Genomic DNA, 15,000 nt, shown 5'->3' with positions numbered 1-15,000 from the left:
GCCATTCCGTGTCAGCCATATATTGAGACGCAACGAAAAGAGATGCTATTTGAAACCCATTAATATTAGAAGACTTGAATAGAGTGTCTGTCTGTCTTTCTGTCTGTCTCTCTGTTTGTCTATCTGTTTGTCTGTCTATTTGTCTGTTTATTAGTCTATTTGTCTAGTCTCATTTGGTCTGTCTAGTTTGTCTGTCTGTCTGTCTGTCCGTGTGTCTGTCTGTCTGTCTTTCTGTCTATCTGTCTGTCTGTCTGTCTAGTTTGATCTAGTCTGTCTGTTTCTCTGTGTCTGTCTGTGTGTCCGTTTATCTATATTTGTGTTTGTTAGTCTCTCTTTGTCTGCCTGTCTGTCTCTCTCTCTCTCTCTCTCTCTCTCTCTCTCTCTCTCTCTCTCTCTCTCATAAACACACACACATACCACATAATTGATCGTGACCACCTCCAGCACCACCACCACCACCACCGCCACCACTACCACCACCACCACACACGCTATATTATCAACACCTGAAGCGAGGCAGTATTGACACTTTGCAGGAGACTCAACGTGCTCTGCAATAATTAGTTTATCGCCTGTGACAGCTCTCTCTCTCTCTCTCTCTCTCTCTCTCTCTCTCTCTCTCTCTCTGACAATATATCAGTTACATCTGTCACTACGCCTCTCGTCCTCTCTCTCTCTCTCTCTCTCTCTCTCTCTCTCTCTCTCTTTCTCACGTTTTAGTTGGTTTCTCTTCACTCTCACTCTGGTACTCTTTCCTCGTCCTCCTCCTCCTCCTTCTTTTTCCTCCTCCTTTCTTTACTCTTCTCTCCCTCCTCTCTTTCATTTTATATTTCTTATTCTCAACTCCCTTCACTTGTAACACTTTTGCCTCTTCATTACTCTCTTTACTCTCCTCTTCCTCCTCTTTTTTCTTCTTTCTCCTCCTCCTCCTCCTCATCGATGCTTCACTTTCATTGTATCCATTTATCTATCTTCCCGTCTACCTATCTTTCTTCTCGTCTTCTATCAGCCACTTTACTCTCCTCCTCCTCCTCCTTTTCTTTCTTCTCCTCCTCCTCCTAGTTATATATTCACAGTCTCCATTTCTTTATCTACCTGTCTACTCATCTTCCTCCTCCTCCTCCTCCTCCTCCTCTTTTCCTTCCTGTCTAACTCTATCCCTCTCAAAACCTATATTTTTCACCACCACCACCACCCCCACCACCTCTTTTCTCTCTCTCTCTCTCTCTCTCTCTCTCTCTCTCTCTCTCTCTCTCTCTCTCTCTCTCTCTCTCTCTCTCTCTCTCTCTCAGTCACTCATCACTCCTTCTCTAACTCTTTCCCTTTCAAAACCAGTATATTTTCATCTACACTTATCATCACCACCACTACCACCACCATCATAACCCCCCCCTCTCTCTCTCTCTCTCTCTCTCTCTCTCTCTCTTTCCCCAGTCACTGTTCACTCGTCGCTTTTGTGAGTCGGACACAAATCGGTGGTGGTGTTGCTAAATCCTTCCTAGTGACAACCAGGGACGTATTCTTCCCGGAGGAGACGACAGATGCCAGCGGGGCCTTGCCGGGACAAATGGGCCGCTGGAAACACTGCTGACACGGCGCCGGGAAGGGACACGGCACTGGATGGATTAGGGGAGTTAAGGTGGCTGGCTGACTGTCTGTATGTATGTGAGTGTGTGAGTGAGTTGGTCTGTATGTCTGTTCTCTCTCTCTCTCTCTCTCTCTCTCTCTCTCTCTCTGACTTTAAAAGGTATTAGGTAGTTTCTGTTTGTCTCCGGCGGTCTGTGTGTATGTGTGTGTGTGAGTGTGTGTGTATCTGTCTGTCTTCTCTCTCTCTCTCTCTCTCTATCTCTCTCTCTCTCTCTCTCTCTCTCTCTCTCTCTCTCTCTCTCTCTCTCTCTCTCTCTCTCTCTCTCTCTCTCTCTCTCTCTCTCTCTCTCTCTCTCTCTCTCTCTCTCTCTCTCTCTCTCTCTCTCTCTCTCTCTGGTACTCCATCCCTTCACATTCACCTTCCTCAACACAAACAAAGCAAGTTTTTACTCGTGTTTATATTTTGGACCTTTTCTTTCTCTCCATCTGGCGTCACAAAGGAACAAGGAGCACAGTAACATAACACAGTAGCATATCACATTAGTACTTTTTACCAGTACCATATTATTCATTTGCTCTTGTTTTTCTTGGTTCTTCTTGTCTTCCATTCATTTATATGTTGGTGAGTGAGTGAGTGAGTGTGTGAGTGGGTGAGTGAATGAGTGAGTTAGTTAGTGAGTGAGTGAGTGAGTGAGTGAGTTAGTTGTGAGGAGTGAGTGAATGAGTAAGTGAGTGAGTGAATTAGTTGTGAGTGAATGAGTGAGTGAGTGAGTAAGTGAGTGAGTGGGTTAGTTGTGAGTGAGTGAGTGAGTTAGTGAGTGAGTGAGTAAGTGACTGAGTGAGTTAGTTGTGAGTGAGTGAGTGAGTGAGTATGTGAATGGGTGAGTGAGTGAGTGAGTGAATGGGTGTGTGAGTAGGTCATCTTTCCTCATCGTCTTGAAGTATTTTCCTTCCTTCCTTTTTTTCTCTCCCTCCATATGTTCCCTATCTCCATCTCCTCTTATTCCTCCCTCAGCTCTCTCTCTCCCTTTTACATCCATCCACCTCTCCTCCTTCCTCCACTCTCGTCTTTCTCTCTCTCCTCTCCTTCCTCCCTTAGTTTCTCTCTACACATCCAACTCCCTTACTCCCTACCTTCAACTTTTTCCTTCCCTTTGACCTTGTAACTTCCCCCGTCTACCTTTCCTCTGCTTCCTTCATTTCTCTCCCATCTTTTTGACCTTCCACTATTCTCAGTCCATCCGCCCTTACTCTCCCTTACGTCACCAGCGGAGACACAGATCAGGGCAGCAGGAAACAGAAGAAAAACACACACGGGGGGAATCTCAAAGCCAGACAGGAACACGAGGAGATATCAAGCGGCCTTTTCATTGTCACTCGTTCCCTACTCAGCACCGATGACTTCCTGCCCCGCCAAGTCCATTGTGACAAGGATTTAGCACCTGTCGCCCTTCCCCTCCCTACTTTCTATCCCCCTCTTCCTTTATCTCTCTCTCTGTTTCTCCTCCACGAATCCTACAGGGTGCCAAAGAGAGAGAGAAAGAGAGGTGCTGGACGAGGAGGGGAAAGAGGAGAGAGCGTTGGTATGTAACAAAAGGTGACAAAAGAAGTGAAGATGTGTAGAAATAGATGAAAGGTGTGTTTGTGTTGGTGGGTGAATTGAAATAGGTGGAATGGAAGAGCAGAGGTAAAAAGGATGATTATGGAGAACAAGGAGGAAAAAAAAGAAGGGAAAAATAAGGAGGTTCGTAGGTAGATGAGAAAGGAGAAGTGAATGAAAAGAATGAACAAGAGAGGAGGATGATAGTAAGGAAGGCAAAGTATAGATGAAATAGTAAAGGGAGAGAAACAGAGGTAGAGAAATAGACGGAAACCGAGACAGAGACAGAGAAATCAAGACAGAGACAAATATTCGAGGGAAGAGGAACAGAAACAAAGGCAATTCCCAGCATTTTGAAATATTCCTGGAAATACATAGCAGGTGTCACAGAGGAAAAAGAAAACAAAAAAAGGACACAATTAAATAAGAGATTGTACGGTGCCTCCCCAAAAAAGGCGCCTTTCCTCGCGAGTGAATTAAGGATGACAAGGAGGAACACAAACCGAAAGGCGCGATGCAAGCTTCATATGAAAAGTACAACGTCCCAGAGAGAGAGAGAGAGAGAGAGAGAGAGAGAGAGAGAGAGAGAGAGAGAGAGAGAGAGAGAGAGAGAGAGAGAGAGACTACTATACAACAAAACGAAACGAAAGAATAAAACAATAATAATGAAAAGAAACAAAAAAAACACTCAAAAACTAAAAAAAAGACCAGAGAGAGAGAGAGAGAGAGAGAGAGAGAGTTGCCTTGTGAAGACCGCTCTGCCGAACATTAAATTCCGGCTCCCATTATTGGTGTGTTTGTGCGTCCCGTGTTCTTCATAGAGAAAATGGGAATGCTGTGTTTCATCTTTTAATAGCATAAAAACACGCCATACGCGGCATATGTAGCGTGGCTCTCTCTCTCTCTCTCTCTCTCTCTCTCAATGAAAAATGGCCTAATATAGATGTTATGGGACAAAAAGCTGTGTTTTATATATACTTTTAGAGAGAGAGAGAGAGAGAGAGAGAGAGAGAGAGAGAGAGAGAGAGAGAGAGAGAGAGAGAGAGAGAGAGAGAGATTTATGAGCAAACTCAGAACAAGAGAAACGGGGAAGAGGGAAGGAAGAAGAATAAAGGAAGAGAAGGGAAGAGAGGAAGAAACTTGAACAGAGAACTCGAGAAGGGAAGAGGGAAGGAAGTGATGAAGAAGAGGAAGAGGAGGAGGAGGAGGAGGAGGAAGCAATAAGGTCGACTAATCATACAGAAAGAAAAATAAAACGAAAAATAAAGCCTGTCATAAAATGTAAGTAATAGAAAACACACACAAAAAAAAATACTTACATGAACCAGATGGACGAATGAGTATTGAGGACATACACACACACACACACACACACACACACACACACACACACACACGGGGCTCCTACCTGGAAAAGAACAAGAAAATACATTAATAAACAGTAATGATGGTGGTAGTAGTAGTAGTAGTAGTAGTAGTAGTAGTAGTAGTAATATAACCTGCAATGTTGAAAAAATGAACAGATTACATTCTTTGCCTCCTTCAAATTCCTGTACCCATTCTTACCATCCCATCTTGCTCCGTTCCATCCCTACCCTGTCCCACACGAATACCCGAACATCCTCCTTTTGCCTTCCTTCTCCTCCACCACCACTACCCACTCCTCCTTCTCCTCCTCCTCCTCCTGCTGTGGGTGTCGGCGGGAAACTGGCGCTAAACGTTCCCGGAGTGAATACAAATTTGGAAGATAACTCCGCCCATTCCTCACGGGAGCACCAATCGCCGCTGAGATAAGCCCCACCTACTATTCACTAACCAGCCAATAAACATGAAGATAATAGCTGCCCATTCACACCCTCAGATATATACTTTCATGTGAGGCTGAGTTATGCTTCCCCGCTCACCAAGGTTTGAAGCAGAATTAGGCAATCTGAGGCATTCCAAGGCTGGGGATGCTACAAGAAGGACCACTCCACACCAATTAACTCTTCTTTACACCACCGCCAAGCCACGAGGGAGAAAGAGAGAAAAGAAGTCTTAGAAGAGTGGCAGGAAAAAGGAAATTCTTGCTGCAGGAATTAAAATGAAGGGATTGTAACTAGATGAGAGTGAAAAGAAGGGGAAAGTGAGGGAAAAATATAGTTTAAGAATGAAAAGAATGGAAAATGATGGAATAGAGTAAATGCTCAGGAATGAAAGAAAGGAAAAAGATTTTAGATAATTTGAAAGGAGGGAAGAAAGTGTCTGTTTAAGGGTATAAAAAAAAAGAGGAATATAATGGAAGGGTAATCTCTTCAGTTTAATGTTAATGGTATACTGAATCACTAACCGGCGCCACAATGGGGAACAAAAGACACAAAAAAAAATACTGTAAAAAAATAGACATAAAAAAAGAAAGTGAGAAAATGCTTTACACTTTAATGTTAATGTTACACTAAATCTTTAATACGACGCAACGCCAGTAAAAAAAAAAAGAAAAAAGGAAAAGAAAAAGAAAAAAAGAACTCGCTGAACGAACAAAAAAAAATATACGAAAGAGATTAAAAACAAAATAAAAAAATAGAAAAAGGAAAAACGAAAAGTACACAAAGATTTATATCACAGTATACTAAATTTACTGAACACTAGAGAACCATTCCTGTGTGTGGAGAGAGAGAGAGAGAGAGAGAGAGAGAGAGAGAGAGAGAGAGAGAGAGAGAGAGAGAGAGAGAGAGAGAGAGAGAGAGAGAGAGAATAGCATAAAACTGAAGCGAATAAAGTACATAATATCACTGAGAGAAGGAAAGAAGGAAAGAAGGAGAGGAAAGAAGGAAGAAAGAAAGAAAGAAAGAAAGAAAGAAGGAAGAAATGAAGAAAGAAAAGAAGAGAAGGAAAGAAGGAAAAAAAGGAAGAAATGAAGAAAGAAAAGAATAATAGAAATAAGGAAAGAAAGGAAGGAAGGAAGAAATGAAGAAAAGAAGGAAGGAAAGGAGGAGCGGAAGGAAGGAAGAGGCAAAGTACCATTACATTCCTAAGCAGCACATTGCAGGCGCCTTTCTTTTCTCCTCCGCGGCGGAAAGCGACCACGGATAATTTTTCTCACTTCCTTATGACAGTTACGAGATGAAAACCACCACCACCACCACCACCACCATTACCGCCACCAACACCACTACCACCACCACCATCACCGCCACCACCACCGCTCCCTATTCCCCCTCTCTCTCCTTTCTCCTTTCTCCTCCTCCTCTCTTTCTCCAGTAGTTAGAGGACAAAGAGCCTGGAGGAGGAGGAGGAAGAGGAGGAGGGGAAGGAGGAGGAGGAGGAGGAGGAGGAGGAGGAGATACAATAAGTGCTCTCCTCCTGGTTTTGTTTGGGTATAATGGTGATGGCGATGGTGATGGTGATGATGATGATGATGATGATGATGATGATGATAGTGATGATGGTTAGCTCAAGTTAGGCTGCTGGTGGCCTGGATAAAGGAAGCCAACCATATAGCAATATTAGCTTAGGTTAGGTTAGGTTAGTTTAAGTTGGATTTGGTTAGGTTAGGTTAAGTTAAGTGAGGTTAGGTTAGGTTAGATTAGGTTAGGTTAGTGGTGGTGGTGGTGGTGGTGGTGGTGGTGGTGGTGGTGGTGGTGGCGGTGGGCAGTTAGCAGCAATTAATAAAGAAAGGCGATTAATTAGCGATGTAGGATAATGAAGAGTCAGTCTAATAGATCATTGTTCATAAAATCAGTAATTACTATTAGCTTAGAGGTGTTTGGTGATGCATAGCGATTATTTAGCCTGGTATTGGTGAATTAGTATGCTAATGAGCTGGTTACAGGCGTAATTAAATGTCAAGCCGAAGCGACGCCCCTATTCCCACACTTCCTACCCGATGAAATTTCTCCCTCCCTCCTTCCCTCCTGTGGACGCTTCACCCTCAAGACATACCATAAACATTCCCTCCGTGATAAAGATTAAGATATATTTCCTCTATGAAAGAACTTATTTCACTCTCAAGTTCTCAAAAATATTTCCTCGATGATAAGATGGATTATTTCTCCTTGAAGATTTACCCCGAATATATTCTCCTTTCGGAAAGGAACCCATTTCACCCTCAAGATTATTCACCCTAGAAAAAAAAAAAAGTTATTTCCCTCGATTCTCTCAGATACTTTCCTCTTTTGATATATATATATATATATATATATATATATATATATATATATATATATATATATATATATATATATATATATATATATATATATATATATATTCAATTCAAAAACATATCCAAGAATTTTCTCCAGGAATATCCCCTGAATTACAAATTAAGTTACTTTACGTTAGATTAAGTTAAGATTAGTTAGGATAAAAAGTTAAATTCAGTAAGGCTCTGATGGAGTAATCTTCGCTGGTCCAGTTCCCATCAGACATCGGCGGAGAGAGACAAAAGCCACCGTGTTGAAAGGGAGAGAAGGGAAGGTCAGCGGCGGGCGGCACAACATCCCTTTCCTTCATGTAGTACCACACTGGCGAGCCAAGAGCATCGAGTCAGCCACGGCTACTGCAGAAGGCGCCGCGACGTGGGAGTTATCGTACCGCATGCTTGAATCTCACTAACTAAGCTGTCTCTTCTCCTCCTTTGACGGTTTTCCTAGAGTCACTGAAGGGTTGGCGCCAAGTACGAGTCTCTCCCAGCCTTTTCCTTGGTTAAATTCTTCGTGGGTAACTTCTTCCTATGACTTTTTGAGAGTGGCAGTAAAAAACGTATTCTCAGTAATCAAAAAACATTAAATTCTTCATTTCTACATCAGTAACTCACAATTTTCCTCGTAGCAGAAGCAATGAATTATAACCTCATTATATTTACAGACCTACACCGGAGATAGAAACCACATCAAACCGTGCGTAAACCATTAGTGGATCCTAAAACCGACACAGAAAAATGATCACACACGCATCAAGACTAACATAAAGGATCAAAGTCTTCAGCAGATTAATTTCACCGCCACAAGGCCTCCAACAAACCACGCAAGCCTCGTCTCTCTTTCCCAGGTGACCAATAGAGCAGGAGTCAAGAGCGCATCGTAAAAAAAATATCTCTTCATATTACTACCATTTTGCATGACTTAGAGACAGTTCCCTTGTATCACCACCTCCTATACAACTTCTTCCTACCTACCTACTTCCTCCTCCTCCTCCTCTTCCTCCTCCTCCTCCTCCTTTTCCTCCTCCTCCTCCTCCTCCTCCCTCTCACCGTAGCGGCTCACCTGGGAAATCAACATAATGTCAATTAAGGTTTGGAAACGATTGCCCATAAAAGTGTGATTCCAGGCAATCAACAGGAAGTGGCGCGGCTTCTCAACCCCGCTTAGGTGGCTCGTATTTAAGGAAGGTATCGCCACTCCGCACCCACACACGCCCACGTTCCCCACGCCCTCACCTCAGTATGGTGGCGAAGGCGTGCCATTGTTTTTCATGCACGTAACAGCAGCGGGCGATGTCGTTAAGTACAATAATTAAGGAATATTACAGACACAGCGCTGACTCGCCGCTCTAATGGCAACGCAAATAGCCATGAGAACCGCGACCCGAGCACCACACACACACACACACACACACACACACACACACACACACACACACACACACACACACACACACACACACACACACACACACACACACACACACACACACACACACACACACACACACACACACACACACACACACACACACACACACACGGCAACGCAACGCAAACACAAGCCGCCCACACACAACGCTGGTGATGAGAATGTAGCAACAATGTAACACTAGACACACACACACACACACACACACACACACACACACACACACACACACAGAGGAGAACATAAGGTAGCTTTCAATCTCACATGTAAGATAACAACAACTACAAATATTAATAGATGCAAAGGATGTCACAAACTCAACTAACACCCTCCCACTGTTCCTCCTCCTCCTCGCCAAAGCGTCTAGGCAATAAAGTAGTTTTGGTCCTCCATGTCACACTGTCGCTAGATAACTAAGAGTGATTAACACCATATGTTACTACCACCATCATCACCACCACCACCACCACCACCACCACACCCACCACCCCCAACCACCCCCACCACCACCACCCTCAACCACCACTGCTGCCGCTGCTGCCACAATACACACACACAACACATACACATACACACAAACACACATACACATACACACTAAGCCTTCATAGCTCAGTGGCTAGAGCGCTGGTCTAGTAAACCAGAGGCCGGGAGTTCGATCCTCCCTGAAGGCAGCTGAAGTGGGTTATTTTTTCACTCACCGCGTAGTGTAGTGGTTAGCACGCTCGGCTCACAATCGAGAAGGCCGGGTTCGAGTCCCGGGGTGGCGAGGCAAATGGGCAAGCCTCTTAATGTGTAGTCCCTGTTCACCTAGCAGTAAATAGGTACGGGATGTAACTCGAGGGGTTGTGGCCTCGCTTTCCCGGTGTGTTGAGTGTGTTGTGGTCTCAGTCCTACCCGAAGATCGGTTTATGAGCTCTGAGCTCGCTCCGTAATGGGGAAGACTGGCTGGGTGATCAGCAGATGACCGAGGTGAATTACACACACACACACACACACACACACACACACACACACACACACACACACAGATACCCTAGAAAGTTGTAAGTAAAGAAAAATATACCAAATCATATAAATATGGAAATATATTTAGTATTACTACTACTACTATACTACTACTCCTATCGCTACTACTACCACTATCGCTACTACTACTACTACTACTACTACTACTACTATCGCTACTACTACCACTATCGCTACTACTACTACTACTACTACTACTACTACTACAAGGCAATGCAGGAGTCACGCGCGTTTGGTGAAATGGAAGGTCGAATATTTATTTGTATGCATTGTCACGCCCATGCACTATGCGCCCAACACTCATAAATAACACACACACACACACACACACACACAGAGCTATGATATAACACGACTTTTCCTTTAATTCTATTGCTATTAAATACTATTGTTGTTGCTATTATCATTATTATTATTATTATTACCACTACAGCCACATCACAATACATCATTACCACTCAATACAAATTCCCATACGAAAGCTCAAATATTTCTCCTGCTCCACCCACAACCAATGAGAACAAATGACTCACACACTCACAAAACTAACAACATTTAGGAGTAAACTTTTCCAGGAATCAGTGAACAAAACAATATGATGGACGCTCAGAGTTTGCACAGAGGAAGGAGGAAGTAGTAGAGAAGTGAATGTTGTGGGCCGGGGCTGGGCGGGGCGGGACGAGGCGAGGTAAAACAGGCCAAAGCAAGGCAGCACGGCGCAGGAAGGGCCGGTGAAAACTCTACGGGCACTGCTTCTCGCGTTTCATTTTCTCTGCGGGGGCATTTTTCAAACTAAAGCGTGGTTTTCATTACTCCCGCTTCTCACTCGGATGTTGGGTTTGTTAGATGTTACAGTGTGTGAATTGCTCAATTATATAGTTATTGTGAATTTAAGTATATCAATTCTATATGAGCTTGGTCTAAATTCAATGATAATCTAGTATATCCTAACATAATCTTTGGATAATTAATAACAGCAATTAAAGCTATCCTAATTCAGCCTATTGTGAAGTAAACTAGTGATTTTTCTCTCCTATTCATTCATTGGTACCTAATACTGTACTTACCTATCATAATATAGCTATCTACCGTAGCCTAGAATAGAGTAACATAATGTACTCATAAATTAGTGATGTTCTTACTTATTCTAACACCAATACTGACGCAATACTAACAAATACGAAAAGTCAAAAGAATACCTATGGAAAAAGAATACGTAAAACCGAAAAATAAATGGAAAAAAAAGAAAATAGTGAAAAAAATAGACAGAAAAAACAAATTAGATCCGCAAAAAGGAAAAAAAAAATAGACCCCAAAAGAAAACAAGAAGATTAGACCAAAATAGAAGAAAGAGAAGAAAAATTTAGACCAAAAATGAATAAAAAGATAAAAAAAAATCTGAAAAAGGTGAGTGACATGGCAATATTGCACCACGGAGAGCAAGACAAACACATCAACAGCAAACTCTTCAGAAATTAATGCCCCAAGATGGCCAGGTGAGGTGAGCAGAGGTCAGCAGAACAAAGGAGAGGAAAATGAAGAAAATGCACCGCAGAGGAGAAAAGCAATAAAAACATGAATAAAGAATAAAAGTGAAGGAAAAAAAACCTCACGGGAAAACAGAAGACAAGAATAGCAAGAGAGAGAGAGAGAGAGAGAGAGAGAGAGAGAGAGAGAGAGAGAGAGAGAGAGAGAGAGAGAGAGAGAGAGAGAGAGAGAGAGAGCAGACTGACGCCACTGTGTAAACTTTGGCGCTAAAAATTCCTTCGGAGGGGAAGATGTGGAGGAGGAGGAGGAGGAGGAGGAGGAGGAGGAGGAGGAGGAGGAGGAGACGCAAGAGGAGGAAGGAAAACTTAATAAAACTAATAAAAATACAAATATAGAAATACACTATCTATTCATCTATCTACCTATCTGTATTAATATCTACACGTATACCAGCCAGACAGTCACACACACACACACACACACACACACACACACACACACACACACACACACACACACACACACACACACACACACACACACACACATCAGGAAACATACACGTTTTAGTAAATGGACAGAAAACGGAATAAAAATCTCGAGGGATACTCAAGAAAGAGCGAAATCTTTAGTTTTATTCGCGCTGGACCAAATCTGAGAGAGAGAGAGAGAGAGAGAGAGAGAGAGAGAGAGAGAGAGAAGAGAGAGAGAGATAAAAATGAAGGAATGGTGCTATGAAGTAGAATTAGTGAGGAAATAAGAAGACAAATGACGTGAATAGAGGGAACGAAAGATAAAAAGCAACGGTAATGATCAAGAAGTGAAGCAGAGAGAGAGAGAGAGAGAGAGAGAGAGAGAGAGAGAGAGAGAGAGAGAGAGAGAGAGAGAGAGAGAGAGAGAGAGAGAGAGAGAGAGAGAGAGAGTAAAGAAAAAAGACAAATGACAAAGCACGGACGAATAAATAGTGGAATATAGAGGAATGAATGATAGATGAAAGGAGAAAAGGGACAAGAGAATGAAAAAAAAAGAGAGAGAGAGAGAGAGAGTAAAGGAGGGTAAGGAATAAAGGCCAGAGGGATGAAGAGGAGGGAGAAAAGAGCAAAAGCTAATGGGAGAGAGAGAGGGAGAGTGTAGCAAAATGTGTACAAGCGGGGAGAGGAGGAGGAAGGAATAAGAGAGGAAAAAGAAACACAGGGAGAGGGTGGCGAAGGGATAAATGAAAGAGGCAATGAATACATATGAAGTCCATCAAAAGTGACTCGCTTCTTTTCAGTCGCGCTTGCCAAAAGAGAGACGATGATTAAGAGATGAGCAAAAATGAGGAGCAAGCGATCGCCACCTGAAAGAAAGAAAGAGAAAGGGAAGAGAAAGGATAAAAAGAGGAGAATAAAAGAAGCGATACCAATGCAGTAAAAATATCCAGGTATAATCATTAATAATTACGTGGGATACTTAATGAAGCGAGGAAGTCACTGATGTTATGGATGTACGAGCCAAGAGTAAGCTAATGAAGTGAAACGGACAGGTAGTACGTATTTTAACCTTATGTACAGTGTATGCAAAGGAGAGAACACCACGTCATTTCTACCCTTATTGATGGAGGTTATAAGGGCGATGACAGTAAAGCGTGCTAAGAGGAAAGGTAAAGGTGTCATAAGGTGTAAATTAGAAAGAAAGAGAGAGAGAGAATTCAGGTGTAAAATTGTGATCGTGATGGGAGGGAAAGACGCTACAGCCAATCCCTTCAACTTCACTCTATCGAAGCTGTGTGTGTGTGTGTGTGTGTGTGTGTGTGTGTGTGTGTGTGTGTGTGTGTGTGTGTGTGTGTGTGTGTGTGTGTGTGTGTGTGTGTGTGTGTGTGTGTGTGTGTGTGTATGCTACAGTGATATGCTACAGAAAAGTTTGCTGTACGTCACGGTTATCTGAGCATCTGCTGCTGCTACTACTATTACTACTATTACTATTACTACTACTATGACAACAATAGCTACTGCTACTACTACTACAACTATATCTACAACTACAACAACAACAAATATTACTACTAATACTACTAACCTACTAATACAGAAAGCTGAAAGACGAAGCTCAGTAACGTAATACAAGGAGATTCATATGAAGAGGGAAGGACAGAATAGCAGAAGGCAGGAGAGATAATTAAGGTGTAATAATTAACGAGAAGACAAGAAGACACAAGATTGCACTAAGATGGTGTAGGGAAAGGAAGGGAAGGGAAGGGAAGGAAAGGGAAGGGAAGGGAAGGGAAGGGAAGGAAAGGGAAGGCAGAGAGAGAGAGGGAAAGAGAGAGGGAGAGGATATATGAAGCCAGACATTTGGAAGTCACTCGAATTATATGATATTGAATGTGCAGGGTTGGTTTAGATGGAGTATTGGTTATTACTATTGTTATTATTATTATTATTACTATTATTTCTATTGTTGCTGGTGGTGTAGTAGTAGTAGTAGTAGTAGTAGTAGTAGTAGTAGCAGTAGTGAACATACCAATACTAGATAAAACACTAATAAGCAACGAATTAAATATCTGACAACAGCACAGAATAACACACACACACACACACACACACACACACACACACACACGGAACCAACAAACTAGCACGAACAACAAAGAACACCACAATCAGCCAAGCGCTTTAATAACCATTACATCTATGCTTAAAACCAAAAGAGAGAGAGAGAGAGAGAGAGAGAGAGAGAGAGCTAGTGACGGCGGATCAGGGGAAGCAGAAGCAGCAACACAAGCGGCAGCATCACCAACAGCAGAAGCATTAGTGGGAAGGTGGCTGGCCTCGAGTTAAGGGGAGGTAAACAAGTGAGTGTTGGGAATACCATAAAGAAAGCTGGTGGTATTACTCGTGTGCATGTATGTGTGTGTTTGTATGTGTGCGTATGTGCAAGTCTGTGTGAGTGTGGAGGCATGAACGAGAACGAAGAGAGAGAGAGAGAGGTACAGAGAGAGTAATACACGGGAAAGAGAAAAGAATGATGGAAGGAAAAGGGAGAGCAAAGGGAGAATGGCTGAAAACGAAGAGGAAGGAATGAAAGAAGGATTTGACATGGAAAAGGTAAAGGAGTAGAGGAAGAATGCGAACCGTGGAGTAGATACACGTGAAAAGGGAGAGGCAATGGAGAATAAAGGAAGGGGGAGGTGCAGCTGAGGTAAAGGAGACGTAGCAGGCATACCATCTCTCTCTCTCTCTCTCTCTCTCTCTCAGCGGCTCAGGGAGAGGAGAGAGGAATGAGAAATGTGAGAAAAGAAGGAGAGAGCATAGTGAGAGAATATGCCTTGAAATTATTGCCAGACGACACGACGAAAGATTTTTGTTGATTCTGTTTATTGTTCAGTTATTCCTGGTGTGTGTGTGTGTGTGTGAGAGAGAGAGAGAGAGAGAGAGAGAGAGAGAGAGAGAGAGAGAGAGAGAGAGAGAGAGAGAGAGAGAGAGAGAGAGAGAGAGAGAGAGAGAGAGAGAGAGAGAGAGAGAGAGAGAGAGAGAGAGAGAGAGAGAGAGAGAGAGAGAGAGAGAGAGAGAGAGAGAGAGAGAGAGAGAGAGAGAGAGAGAGAGAGAGAGAGAGAGAGAGAGAGAGAGAGAGAGAGAGAGAGAGAATACTGAACTACTACCAGCACACAAAATATCAATAATAAAAAAAAAACGAAGAAAG

At 42.8% G+C, this 15,000-nt stretch overlaps 1 protein-coding gene and 1 non-coding gene across 3 annotated transcripts in view; one reads left to right on the top strand and one right to left on the bottom strand.

Moving 5' to 3' along the window:
* LOC123503185 (lachesin-like) overlaps nucleotides 1-15,000 on the bottom strand; it is a 171,455-nt gene that overhangs the window by 28,429 nt on the left and 128,026 nt on the right. The gene's annotated exons all lie outside the window — the stretch shown is intronic.
* Trnat-agu lies at nucleotides 9,404-9,476 on the top strand. Its single transcript has one exon. It is a non-coding gene; the product is annotated as a tRNA-Thr (tRNA).

The sequence above is a fragment of the Portunus trituberculatus genome, chromosome 13 (genome assembly GCF_017591435.1).
Source record: "Portunus trituberculatus isolate SZX2019 chromosome 13, ASM1759143v1, whole genome shotgun sequence".
In the NCBI taxonomy this organism is placed as follows: Eukaryota; Metazoa; Arthropoda; class Malacostraca; order Decapoda; family Portunidae; genus Portunus; species Portunus trituberculatus.
The sequence above is the reverse complement of the archived record's forward strand: the minus strand, read 5'-3'. Positions and strand labels throughout refer to the sequence as shown.